The sequence below is a fragment of the Gopherus flavomarginatus genome, chromosome 23 (assembly GCF_025201925.1).
Source record: "Gopherus flavomarginatus isolate rGopFla2 chromosome 23, rGopFla2.mat.asm, whole genome shotgun sequence".
In the NCBI taxonomy this organism is placed as follows: Eukaryota; Metazoa; Chordata; order Testudines; family Testudinidae; genus Gopherus; species Gopherus flavomarginatus.
This window is the reverse complement of record NC_066639.1, coordinates 10,220,399-10,234,203: the sequence shown is the minus strand read 5'-3', so window position 1 is coordinate 10,234,203 and position 13,805 is coordinate 10,220,399. Positions and strand designations below refer to the sequence as shown.

The 13,805-nt window shown below is 46.8% G+C and overlaps 3 non-coding genes across 3 annotated transcripts; 1 reads left to right on the top strand and 2 right to left on the bottom strand.

Moving 5' to 3' along the window:
* The first annotated feature begins 1,706 nt into the window (after positions 1 to 1,706).
* TRNAC-GCA (transfer RNA cysteine (anticodon GCA)) lies at positions 1,707 to 1,778 on the top strand. Its single transcript has one exon. It is a non-coding gene; the product is annotated as a tRNA-Cys (tRNA).
* A 1,016-nt stretch (positions 1,779 to 2,794) lies between these two features.
* TRNAC-GCA (transfer RNA cysteine (anticodon GCA)) lies at positions 2,795 to 2,866 on the bottom strand. Its single transcript has one exon. It is a non-coding gene; the product is annotated as a tRNA-Cys (tRNA).
* A 4,035-nt stretch (positions 2,867 to 6,901) lies between these two features.
* Positions 6,902 to 6,983, bottom strand: TRNAS-ACU (transfer RNA serine (anticodon ACU)). The gene has a single exon. It is a non-coding gene; the product is annotated as a tRNA-Ser (tRNA).
* Between the last annotated feature and the right edge of the window lie 6,822 nt (positions 6,984 to 13,805).

Here is a 13,805-nt window from a genome sequence, read left to right as displayed (position 1 = left end):
GAATACATTAAAAATTGGGATTAATCGGAGCTGGGATGCAGATTCATAGACTCTAGGACTGGAAGGGACCTCGAGAGGTCATCGAGTCCAGTCCCCTGCCCTCATGGCAGGACCAAATACTGTCTAGACCATCCCTAATAAACATTTATCTAACCTACTCTTAAATATCTCCAGAGATGGAGATTCCACAACTTCCCTAGGCAATCTATTCCAGTGTTTAACTACCCTGACAGTTAGGAACTTTTTCCTAATGTCCAACCTAAATCTCCCTTGCTGCAGTTTAAGCCCATTGCTTCTTGTTCTATCATTGGAGGCTAAGGTGAACAAGTTTTCTCCCTCCTCCTGATGACACCCTTTTAGGTACCTGAAAACTGCTATCATGTCCCCTCTCAGTCTTCTCTTTTCCAAACTAAACAAACCCAATTCCTTCAGCCTTCCTTCATAGGTCATGTTCTCAAGACCTTTAATCATTCTTGTTGCTCTTCTCTGGACCCTCTCCAATTTCTCCACATCTTTCTTGAAATGCGGTGCCCAGAACTGGACACAATACTCCAGTTGAGGCCTAACCAGCGCAGAGTAAAGCGGAAGAATGACTTCTTGTGTCTTGTTTACAACACACCTGTTAATGCATCCCAGAATCACATTTGCTTTTTTTGCAACAGTATCACACTGTTGACTCATATTAAGCTTGTGGTTCACTATGACCCCTAGATCTCTTTCTGCCATACTCCTTCCTAGACAGTCTCTTCCCATTCTGTATGTGTGAAACTGATTGTTCCTTCCTAGGTGGAGCACTTTGCATTTATCTTTATTGAACTTCATCCTGTTTACCTCAGACCATTTCTCCAATTTGTCCAGATCAGTTTGAATTTTGACCCTGTCCTCCAAAGCAGTTGCAATCCCTCCCAGTTTGGTATCGTCCACAAACTTAATAAGCGTACTTTCTATGCCAACATCTAAATCGTTGATGAAGATATTGAACAGAGCCGGTCCCAAAACAGACCCCTGCGGAACCCCACTTGTTATACCTTTCCATCAGGATTGGGAGCCATTAACAACTACTCTCTGAGTATGGTTATCCAGCCAGTTATGCACCCACCTTATAGTAGCCCCATCTAAATTGTACTTTCCTAGTTTATCTATAAGAATATCATGTGAGACTGTATCAAATGCCTTACTAAAGTCTAGGTATATCACATCCACCGCTTCTCCCTTATCCACAAGGCTCGTTATCCTATCAAAGAATGCTATCAGATTAGTTTGACACGATTTGTTCTTTACAAATCCATGCTGGCTATTCCCTATCACCTTACCACCTTCCAAGTGTTTGCAGATGATTTCTTTGATTACCTGCTCCATTGTCTTCCCTGGCACAGAAGTTAAACTAACTGGTCTGTAGTTTCCTGGGTTGTTTTTATTTCCCTTTTTATAGATGGGCAGTATATTTGCCCCCTTCCAGTCTTCTGGAATCTCCCCCGTCTCCCATGATTTCCCAAAGATAATAGCTAGAGGCTCAGATACCTCTTCTATTAACTCCTTGAGTATTCTAGGATGCATTTCATCAGGCCCTGGTGACTTGCAGGCATCTAACTTTTCTAAGTGATTTTTTACTTGCTCTTTTATTATTTTCTCTTCTAAACCTACCCTCTTCCCATAAGCATTCACTGATGTGCTTCAGCTACAGTGGGGAAAATATCTGCTCTCACGGGGGTATAGCTCAGTGGTACAGTGTTTGACTGCAGATCAAGGGGTCCTTGCTTCAAATCCAAGTGCCCTCTAATAAGCCTCTTATTTTTTTTAGACAGAGCCTGTTCTAGAGCTGATGAAGTGACAGGGACACACTCCCGCTAGTGCTGGCTCTGAGATAACAGCAGAAGCAGACCGAGGAGAATGAGCTCCTGTGGGAGCTATGGGCAGCTGCCCTGTCAGTGCACCACTCACCTGGCAGGTGTTACACGAAACACAGCACTTCCCATCTGGAAGAGAAACACTTTCCCCTCTGCCACTACTTCATTATACCATCCATGAGGCTGTTTGTCCTGCAGGACTTTGATCTCTTTGGGTGGACTATGGTGATTCATAAAAGAGTCATTAGGGAAGCAGGAGTCATCCCAATGGAAATCTCTTCACTTCTTTCTCAGTGTTACCTTCTTAGCCCTGGCTTTGGAGATGACCTTCGCCTTATCCTGTCTTGATTTTAGGTAGGATTTTGATCACCTTCTGGGGCTTGGCAGCTTAGAACTTTTGTGGGCTTTTCTCTGCCTTTTTGGTCCCCGCTGCAGTCAGTACATGCTAGACATGGGCATGGTGATCTTTCTGAGGATCTTGACAGCTTTAGCCAGCTTCTTGCGGGCTATTTTCCTGCTCATATCCACAGTCGTCTTCTCATGCTTTGTCCTGGGGCCCAGCTGCTGGTTGAATGTGAAGGAACCAAAGTGCCAGTGACTTTAGCCCGCACCAAGTTGCCTTTGCTCATCAGACTCCTGAACCCCAACTGAACATGGTTCTTGTTCTTCTGCACAGCACAGCTGTGGAGAAGAGGGATCTGCAAATGTACGTTCATATGATCCCTTTGTTTAATGGATGAAAACATAAACTCTACACTTAGAGGATTGGAACTGATTTCAGCTGATGGACAGGTTTGCTTGGTTTTTATTCATTTGGACAGTGAAATGTTGAGTTTTGACATTCATTTCAAGCATCCTCGTATGGTGGAGCTCCTGAACATAATGGAGAATGGAAATGAAAATGTTTTCCCTTTTTTCAAAAATAAAAATAAAATAAGAGGCTTATTAGAGGGCACTTGGATTTGAAGCAAGGACCCCTTGATCTGCAGTCAAACACTCTACCACTGAGCTATACCCCCGTGAGAGCAGATATTTTCCCCACTGTAGCTGAAGCACATCAGTGATTCCAGTAGCAGGGGCAGGTTCTCTTTGGGGCACAGAGATTTTTGGGGGAGTTGGTGGCTCCTTTCTTTCCTCACCGTGGAGTAAACTCAGCTTTTTATTCCATGGTACATGTATTATGGACTAACAGCAGCAGCTTGAAGAAAGAGGAGAGTGAATATCTCACTCTCAGGGCTGAAGATGGCCACGTCCCCTCTGTCTGACCGTTGCCATTGCAGGAGAGAAGGTTTCAATGGAATTGAATGCCCTGGCTCAGACTAGAGACACAGAAAGGTTTTGCTGTTCGTTGAACGGCAAAAGAAATTGTGTCTGTATGTGAAACTGAGGAGGGACATGAAATGCCCACGGTGGTGGAATGCCGTAAGCTAAGGCAGGAGGGTGAAGGAATGGGGCTGAGGAATGACTGAAGTGGACTCACTTGGGATTGAAATGACATTTGTTTGTGTCAGGTAGTGAGAAATGTGACATGAATTCAGATGCAGGGTTGAGGCTTCTTTAGCTTCTTGTAGAACTTGAACTTGAATTCCCAGAAGGGAGAAAGGGAAAGTCTGGGGCTGCCTTTAGTCCCTGGCTGTAGCAGTGTATAAAAAAGGCTCCAGAGATGCAGCTGGCAATTACAGGCCACTAAGGCTAACTTCAACACCAGGCACATGGGGTGAAATTGTAGAGCTGAATTATTAGACCCATAGCTAAACAGAATTTGTGGGGTGTACAGTTAGAGAATTACTCAGTCCTCGATGGCTCCCTCCACAGTGGTCTCCAGAATCCTGTGCACTCCCCCAGCAGCTGGTGGTCTTCTAAGTCCTCTTCTTCCTCCAGGCTCCAGCAGCTCTCCAGGACAAACACGGCTCCAGCAGCAGCAGCAGCAGTTCCAGCAACCCTGGTGGCCAGGCAGAAAGGACCCCACCCCCAGATTGTAGCTGTACTGGTAGTACTGGGGTCCTGGCTTCTCCCTCCAGAGGTGGGGGAGTGGGGGCTGACCAGCAAGGCCCCCCACCCCTCGCTCAGCAGCAGCAGCAGTAGTAGTCCAGGGAAGGAGCACTCCTGCCAGCAGCAGCAGCCCAGGAGGGGAGAAGGAGCTCCAGCCATCAGAGTAGCCAGAGAAGGGGGAGAGCTCCAGCCAACAGGACAGCCCGAGGACACAGAGCGCTTCCTGTACCTATTGGGTTTCTGGGAACTGGGCTGGCGGAAGCCTGCCCAATGCTAAAGGATCCCCCCTGCACAGCCAAAGGGGAGAATCTACAGGACCTCAGAAACCCACTGATTCTGAGGGAGAACTAATAAAAGAACAGGGGCAGGAATGCGGTCAAAGGATCATAAGAAGGGAGCCAAATGGGGACACTGAGCAGAGAACCCCGGACAGTGCCCACTGCTCCTCAAAGGCGTCAAGGGAGCCAGTGGACGTCACCCAGAGGAACTCCGCCCGGATACGTGAACGGACCAAGGATCGGAAACAAGCCCCACAGTCACCAGAGTCCCCATCGGCCAACCCCCTCTCCCTGGTTGCGTAGATGGCCAGTTTAGCCAGGGTGAGGAGGAGGTTGACCAGGAGGTCCTGTGACTTTGTGGGGCCACGGATTGCAATAACAAAAAGCTCAAAACACTCAGTATACACAGGCCACTGCTCTATATTCTCATCAAAAGGTTCCAGTGGCCCGGTCAGAGTAGCCATGATTTTTAGTTTCACTTTCACAGTCAGTGTAAACAAGCAGTTTGTTTGTTTGTTTGTTTGTTCTGTACCTTGACTTCTGCTTCCTTCTGTTACTGGAGCAGCACCAGAATCCCATCCTCGTAGCCACTTGTTATATCCCTGGGGGCAGCCGGTTTAGGAAGAAATCACTTGAGGCCAGACAGCAGACAGCTAACAAAACTGCCATTTATTTACAGACACAGAGCTCGTGTAATGGGCCAAAACTGGCTGGGCTAACCCTTAATAATCTAACTCAGTTGCCATAGGAACAAAAACTATGACAAGCAAATACACATCAGTAGGCAACGTGGCTTAGCTGGTTAAAGCACCTGTTTTGTAAACTTGAGATTCTGGGTTCAACTCCCAGTCGTGCCTTGTAGAGTAGCTTTCTGGGACATCTGCTATTGGCTACTGTCAGAGGACAAGATTCAGAGCTAGATGGACCTTTGGTCTAGCCCAGTGTGGCTGTTTTTATGGTTTAAATTACACTCACAGGCACTGATAATAGAGTTACTGAAAGTTTGGGAGTTAGGAGCTGATAGGTCAGTAGTCCAGTCCACTCGCAGACGACCCCCTCCCTCTGGGACAGGGGCAGGTCTGAGCTCTCACACCAAATGCTTTTTGTGGCTGCCAGAATCAGTGGGCAGCTTGTTTAGTTTATGCCGAGGGTTGAGTCCTGCTTTGTGCACCATGTTTGAGAATGAAAATCCTAAACTGCCCTTTGAAATAACGAATGCAGCAGGACGTGTTATTGTCCCTGCCCCAAAGCAGACAGACCAATGGAGAAATGCCATGAGTCCAGGGTAATACTCCACTGCGGTTTTACCATTTCCACTCGCTAAACTCCCTCCCAACCTTCTGGGCTCCTAGAGCAGGGGACTGCGCCTGAGCTGAGACACAGACACTGCAACTTTACTACAGCCCAAGCTGCATGATCCTGATTAATCCGACACAGGCTAGTCGTGGGTGTTTCATTGCACTAGAAATGTAGCCTAATGTCATGTCTACACTGCGATTAACACACCCAAGGCACCTGTCTCAAAACCCGGCCAGCTGACTCAGGCTTATGGAGCTTGGACTGCAAGACTATAAAATTACAGTGCAAACATATGGACTTGAGCCCAACCTCAGAGACCCCACGAGGAGTGATGGTTTCCAAACCCAGGCTTCAATGTGAACACAAATATCTGCACCACAGTTTTTAGCCCCACAGCTTTAACTCCATAAGCCCAAGTCAGATGACACAGGACAGCCATGCTGCCATCTTTATCCCAGAAGAGATGGACTCTACGGGTACGTCTCCATTGCAATGTCAGCCCAGGTGTGGCACGGTGTGCTCAAAGCAGCACCTGGAAGCCCCATATTCACCACTCATATAATGATGACACGGTTTGTACAAAGTCTGCCTGGTGAGGTATCATTTCAAAAGTCTTGGTTTGTTGAAACTTAATATCATGTTGGACTGTGTGTGTAGCATTGGTTGGGAAGTTATGAAGTTTTGTTCTGTGTGAGTTACTGAAATATGTTATGAGGTTGGGAAATGCCCACCACCAGCCTGTCAGGTATGACAATGGAGAAGTCAGACTCGCTGCTGGCCCATTAAAGGGATCCACATTCCCAAGGACTATCCCAGGAACCATGTACAAGGCAGACTTCTCCGAGATAGCACAGCGACAATAGACACTGCTTGACTCACATCCTAGCAAAGGTACTTCCTAGCAAGTTGGAAGAAACTCTGAAAGAGGGGTAGAGACATCATGAGTTGGCCTCTTTCCCCCACAACTCAACACCTGTAAACACATCTGGTGGACAAACACTTCACTGAAATAATTCAGAAATCAGAAGAGAATAATAATACATTCAAATCAAAGTCCCCAAACTACTACTGGTTTTTCAGCAGAAAATTTTCAGTTTGGGGAATTTTGTTTTCTCAGTCAGACTTTGCCAAGGGAAGTAGGGAGAAAATGTTTGAGTTGCCCCCTTCAGAATAGCTTGGCCTAGACACTAGCTCTGGTTCACTCTTGTGGCCTTGCTCAGAATGGGGGTATTTTAATTATTTGGGCAGGTCCTAGAGTGTTTGGGGGAGATTATGAGTCTGTTACCTTTTGAGATAAAAACTAAGAAATACAAGACTAGAGAATTTATTTTTAGAAATGTGGGATTTAGACATTTTATTTAAAGCAAGGGGGGACTGGAGTTTCTGGGAAGGTTTTTGTTTGCAAGAAGCAACATTGTTTGATCTGTCATTGTACCAAAGGGAGAGATGGTTGTCTATAAAGGAGGGGTGAACATTAAATACATCCAATGAGGATGGTATTTGAACCCATGCATGCATAGCACAATGGATTAGTAATCCACCACCTTAACCACTCAGTCACCTCATCTGAGCTGCTAGAGCAGGGACAGGAGGAGCAATCTAAGGCTGGCAGTGATAGGGACACTAAGGAGTTTTTAAATACTAAGCAGAAGCTGGGTCTGAATGAGCTCCCCCCTCACATCTAGAGATGAGCTGGGGAAAGACTTCAGGAACAGACCGTGTTTGCACAGACACACCTACTCTGCCTAGATATGCAGCATAATGGGGCCACTTTCCCAATATGACCAGTTTTGGTGGTGTTGGGTTACAAATCACTATAGGATTGAGTGGAATGAAATGTTACTCTCCTTCCTGTATGAGTGAAGGGCAGCAGAACATACCTAGTCCGTCCTGATGGAGGGGTAGGTGAGTGAAGAATACCTTTTATTCAACTGCATAGAAGCAACTCAGGATGTCACCCTAAACCAGTGGTCCCCAAACTTTTCACATTGTGCCTTTTTATCCGTGTCTGCGGCCCCTCGGAAACCACGGTCGAGAACCAGGGCTGGGAGTGGGGCTCTTGCTTGCTGGGGAGAGGGGTGCAGAAACAGGTAAGGGGGTCACAGCTGGGCCAGGGGCTTAGGTTGAGGATAGGGTGGGTGAAGAGCTGGGACTGAGTGGTGCTCCCTCCCTGCCCTCCATGGGGGCTGGCTTGGGCCCTGAGGTGCCCCCATGAACATTCCTCTGTGCCCCCCTAGGACTCATGCTCCACATATTGGGGACCGCTGTCCTAAACTGACCCCTAGTCACTAAGCAGGGGCTAGTGATGCTAAAGCCCAGGGACAGGGAGCTTTGCCAGAGTGGAGCCTGCAGGTCAGATCATGGCGGGTGGACACATGCTCCATGCTCTGGAACAGCTCTGAGCCAAACCCAGGCAGAGTCGTCATCAGTGTGACATCCCCCAGGGGACGCTCTCACTAGGGGAAGCCTCCTTGCCCTCAGCCCTCCTAGGACTGACCTTGGACTTTTCAGCACCCCTGTTCCACACCAGGAGCTTCCTGTAGTGAGTCACCTTAGCAGGACACCTGGGAAAGCCTTACACCCCTCACCCCGAAGGGGAGTCATGCACCCCCAACTTCCGCAATCACCAGCCAGCATTGTAAAATAGAAGGTTTAGTAGTGGTCTGGAATCCAGCCTGGGAAAGTTCTGTGTTAGCACAGGAGGCAGGAAGATTCAGCAATGTCCATCTTGGGCAGACCCAGAACTCAGACCCTGGGCTCTCTCGTCGAGTCCCCAAACCAGCAGACTCCTTGCTTCCAACAGCCCAACTTAACCAGGTCCTTTGTCCCTCCTTTGTTCTGTTTCCCAGGCAACCTGCTCACCTGGCCTCCAGCTCTTTCTTTGTTCTCTGAAGGACATAAATCCACACTGTGTAGAGGGCAAGCATAGGAGTCTATTACACATAGCACTGGCGGAGTGTCCCCTTGCTTATTATGCTCAGAGACACTGCAAATTAATTGAATACAATAGAATATATACATTTTCCACAGGCGGGGGAAAGTGATGGGGTAGGCAGTTCCACACCCCAGGATAAGTTTTGTAGCAAGACAAGATAAGCACATTAGCCAATGGTTAACAGGTCACATAATGCCTCCATCCGTGGTCTCAAGTTAGCAAGTTAACATTTCATTAATACTTTGATAAAATGTTATTAGTATAAAATATATATGTTGAATTCTAATTTGGGGTCCATAGGAATGGAGCAACTCCTATGATTGTCCAACAGGTACATTCCTAGGGTTTAAAGCAAAGAAACAGTGAAAGTATATGTCAATAAAGATTGTTTTCTGTGTGTCTTAAGGCAAGGCATTGGTCCCTGGGAAGGGAGGTGGAAGGATGCCATATCTTATACTAAGATGTGCCAACTCTTCATAAACTCAAGCCTGGATCTGTGGAAAGAACATCTCCCTACAGAAGAAACAAACACAATAAAAACGGGGATTCTTTGTTCAATCTGCAACTTTGAATAAGACACAATTATTTAGTTCTTAGCTCCAACACCTGGCAATTTGCTTACCAGGCTTATCTTAGCAAGCAAGGCTTTCTGTTTACCCAGCTTTCTCTTAGCTGGTCACTATTTGCTAGGCCTCTGGTCCCTTGACCATACTTTGGACTTTGGGTCTGGAAAAGAGCTGGCACAATCCATAGACCAGGTTGTTCTATAAAATGCACATGGATTTTAACCCTTCACATCCAGTAATGGCAAAGTTCTTGGTTCAGGCTTGTAGGAGGTTCACATCAAGTCTCTGGAGTCCATCCACAGCTGGGATGGGTCATTCAGTTCTTTGTACAGAGATTCAGTTTGTAGTAAAGTCCCTCCAGAGGTATGAAGCAGGACTGAAGACAAGATGAAGATGAGGCATCAGCCTTAAATAGTCTCCTGCCATGTGGTCTTTGCTTTCTTTGTCCCAAGGACACTCTATCCAGCATATGGCACAGAAAAACCTTAGAGTTCTGTCCATAGGCAGGTCCCTGCATACGTTGCAGAGTCACAAGGTGTATCTGCCTTCTCTCAATGGGTCGATTGTATAGCTGATGGTCCTTAATTGGCCGTCAAGCAGGCTAGGCAGAACTGACACCAACTAGTCTGGGGTGTTCCCCAGAAGCAAAGCACAAGTTTGAAATAGGGACAGCATAGAGCCAATATTCATAATGTCAACTACAAAAATGATACACATCTAGAGATAGCATAATTATAATCAGCCAATCAGAACCGCTCCATAGACCCCTTATACGACAACCTTTCTACAATATTGGCTGCAAATATAGAACAGTGGTCACAACAGTGATCTATACAGTTACAGATTATGTCAATAAGGTCACAGGAGGTGACACGGCATCAGTGAGGCTGATACTGGAATACTGCCTCCAGTTTTCGTGTCCTCATTTGAAACAGATGTTGTGAAATTGGAGCTGGGGCAGCAAAGAGCCCACCAAACGTTCTGAGGGCTGGAGAAAAATGCCTTCTAGTGAGCTATTGAAAGAGCTCAACCTGATTAGCTTCTCAAAAGAAGATTGAAAGATGACTTCATTGAAGTGTTGAAGTGCCTTAATGGAGAGAAAAGATTGAGTGTTAAAGGGCTCTTTAATCAATCAGAGAAAGGCATAAAAAGACCGAATGGCTGGAAGATGAAAAGAGACAAATTCCTATTACAACTAAGGCACAAATATTCAACAGCGAGGATGATTCACCACAGGAACAAGCTACCAAGGAAAGTGGTGGATTCAGCATCTCTTGATGTCATTTAATGAAGACTACGTGCCTTTCTGGAATGGGTTTGCTCCAAAAGTAGCTTTTGTGTCATACAGGAGGCCTGTGATATGCAGGGGGTCAGATTAGATTCTCTAATGCTCTCTTCTGGCCATAAAGTCGACTAACTTCTGAAAAACTGAGTGTAGCATTCGGAGCAGTGTCTGATGTTTTCCTGTCTAGCCGGCTTGCTGCCTAGAACGAACGCCCCTTGAGTGGGGTGATCCACAGGGAGTAGCTCAAACCTCCAAAGTGCATGGCCAGGGGCAAGACATTGGCACAGCAAGGGAGAGGTGTGGCAGTGACATCACAAAGGGCTTTTGCAGGACCTCAGACTATTGGTCAAAGGTGGTGGGGAGGTGGTGACCTCACAGAGAGATGCTGACATGAGCCAGGCAGGCCAGGGGCAAGGGGCAGGGAAATCTCAGAGACCCCTGTGGCTTTGCTTCAGCAAGTCTCCTTCTCCAGGTCTCTCTTTTAGGACTGAGAGAGTATTTGGATTCACGGACGTGAGCGCCAGGAGAAACCTCTTTTGAGTTTTCTCCTTCCCTTTTTGTGATTTTACTAGAAAGCAGCCATCCCTGTTTAGAAGGTAAGAGCCTCCTGGAGGTTTGAAACCTGTTCAGTCTGATCCATCTGGTGAGAGTTGAATTCTAGGCATGGAAAGCACGAGCTTAAAGAGGTAGAATTTTATTTCTCACCTGGGATTTTGTCCCTTAGAATCACTGGGGACATTAGGGTTTGTCCTTTTTGTTTCATCTTTTCCTCCATCCATCCTTCCTTTCTCTTCGTCTCTTGCTTCTTTTGTCCTTTTTCCTGTTCCCCTTCCAACACCAGGATGTGCATGCGTGTGTGTGTGTGTGTGTGTGTGTGTGTGTGTGTGTGTGTGTTGCGGGGCAGTGCTCTGCAGCTCCCACTGTGGGAGGTCCACCCAAATATGTGGGACTGAACTAGTGCTCGGGCAGTGATCCCCACCAGTGACCTTGGCCATCCTTTGGGCTGTCTGCTGAGAACCCTCAGCCTCCCATCCTCAGTCTCTGTCCTGATTGGCTGAGCAGGGGGTTATTGACAGGGAGGAGGGTCAGGTCCTTGTTGTTCTCTTTTAAGACCAAGGAAATAAGTCAGAATCAGTTATATGTTTGATGAATTTTGCTGCTTCTCTGCATTAATTGTCTCTGAGCAGTTCATAATTCTCTCTAACATTGCAGTTCTCCTGAAATACTTAGTGAATTATTACTGTCACTGTTGTTGGTCTGGAGCTCATCTGAGAGCACTTTATTCAGGTCATTCAATGTCTGAAATTCAAGATCCGATGGTTAGTTTGAAAATCAGGGCTCTTGGGTCCTATTCCCAACTCTGCCACTGCCTGGCTGTGTAACCTAAGACAAGTCAATTCTCCTTTCTCAGCCTTAGCTTTTCCCTCTTTCAGGTAGAGATAATAATGATCTCCTCCTACCTACTTGACGGTGGGTGGAGGATGGGGATCCATTGGAGAGTGTCACTTGGAGTAGGGCATAATATGAGGTGTCCTATCACGTTTATTCAGAGCAGATTAACACTTAATAGAATAGCTGAAATATTCTATTTTATTTATATTTTTTTATTTTGAAATTGTTAAGAGCAGCAACGACTTAGCTCAGATTGAAGCATCTTATCAAATTTTCAAGATCTAAGTGTCTCCTCCTTGTGTGCGATGAGACAATTTAACACACTGTGATGAACAGGAGATGCTTTTGTTTTGCAACAAAATATTTTTGCAAAGAACTTTCATCCCACTTGTTATGATTTCAAGAAACAATCTGGTTTAGTCTGAATGGGATTTTCTGACAGAAACGGTTTCAATGAAATTTTCCCACCACCTCGATTCCTGAGCTCTATCCCTGCCTCTGGGGGGTGGGGTTGTTGTCCGTTAGAACAGGAGTCAAGACTGGTGGCTTCTCTTTCTGGTTCTGCCACCGCCTTGCTGTGTAGGCCCTTGGGGAGGTCACTTCCCTTCTGTGGACCTCAGGCTCCTCCCCATCTGTCCAATGGGAACAGGAACAATTCTCGAACTCTGGGCAGTGGTGAGCCTGAGTGAGAGAAGGGTGTTAAAGCCCTGTGTGAAGGAGAAAGGGGAGTTTCACAGTGTTTAGCACCAACAAATTCTAAAGTTTGCTAAAATGTCTAGTCTGTGGAAACAGGAAATGGTCAGGGCCAAACTTTTTAACCACTGCCCTTTTTAAAGTCCATTCAGGGATGTGAATCCTGTCTTTTAGGTACCTGGGGTTCTTTGCCAGCAGGACAGAAGAGGTTCCTGCCTCCATTTTTGTGGCCTTAACAAACCAGATGTTGTGCCCCAGTTCTCGTCTGTGACCCCAGAAAAAGAACATCTTCCCATCCATGAACAAGACAGGACCTTTCTCTAAAAGGGGAACAAAGAGACCCCTGAGATTTACAGACTAGATAGCCTCACTGCCATAGCTGGAGAGATCCTGCAATACATTCTTAAATAATCAGTTTGTCAGCAGCACCTACAGGATCATTTGGTTCTTAGGACTAGTGAGCATGGATTTGTCAAGAACAAATCATTCCAAACCAATCCTCTTTCCTTCTTTGGCAGGGTTTTGGGCCTGGTGGAGGTGGGTAAACAGTAGATGGGATCTAGCTTGGTGTTACTAAGGCTTTTGACACAGTTCCGTAGGACATTCTCACAAGTGAATGAGGGAAATGCAGTCCAGCTGCAATCAGTGTAATGTGGGTGCAGAGCTGGTTGAAAGCCCAGACTCCAGGAGCCCTTCTCCATGTCTGGCTGTCCAACAGAGAGGGTGTACCTAGCTGGTCCGGCAGGGATCTGTCCGGGGTCCAGAACTATTCAATATTTTCATGAATGATTTGGAAAATGGAATGGAGAGCATGCTTCTAAAATTTGCAACTGACACCAAGCACTTTGTAGCACAGGATTGGAATTCAAAACACCCTTAACAAATTGGAGACTTGACATTCTTGAGCCAAACTCCATGGTTGGGCCCCTCTCTCTAAACTGGGCTGAAGTGAAACCCCAGAGCCAAACACTCCTCCTGGGCAGTGAGCTCCTCCCTTGAATGGTCAGATGCTGCTTAGCACTGTCAGAGCAGCTTTTGCTGGGGGATTCTCCCAGCACTTTCCAATAGCGGGAAAGTATGAAATCCCCATTTAACTGCTGGGGACAGAGCCCTAGAGGGGGGAGCAACTTGCCCAAAGTCCCCCAGGAAAAGGAAAACAATCAGCAGTGTAACCAATAGAAAACCCAGTAATGGAACTCAGGAGTCCTGGGGGTGTGCTAGGGTGACCAGATGTCCCGATTTTATAGGGATAGTCTGAATTTTGGGGTCTTTTTCTAATCTAGAATCCTAAAACCTCCCACCCCCTGTCCCGATTTTTCACACTTGCTGTCTGGTCACCTTAGGGTGTGCACATATGTGGGTCCCAGCTGCTCTCTGCCCCCCTCATTGAAGTACATGTGCAGGGTTACTGCCCTGGGGACTGCAGCGCACCAGTGGACATGGGGTTGGCTAGAGGTAGGGTCTGGCTGCAGGCAGGGAAAGGGATGCGGGGCTGGCTGGCTTCAGGAAGGGGGGGGT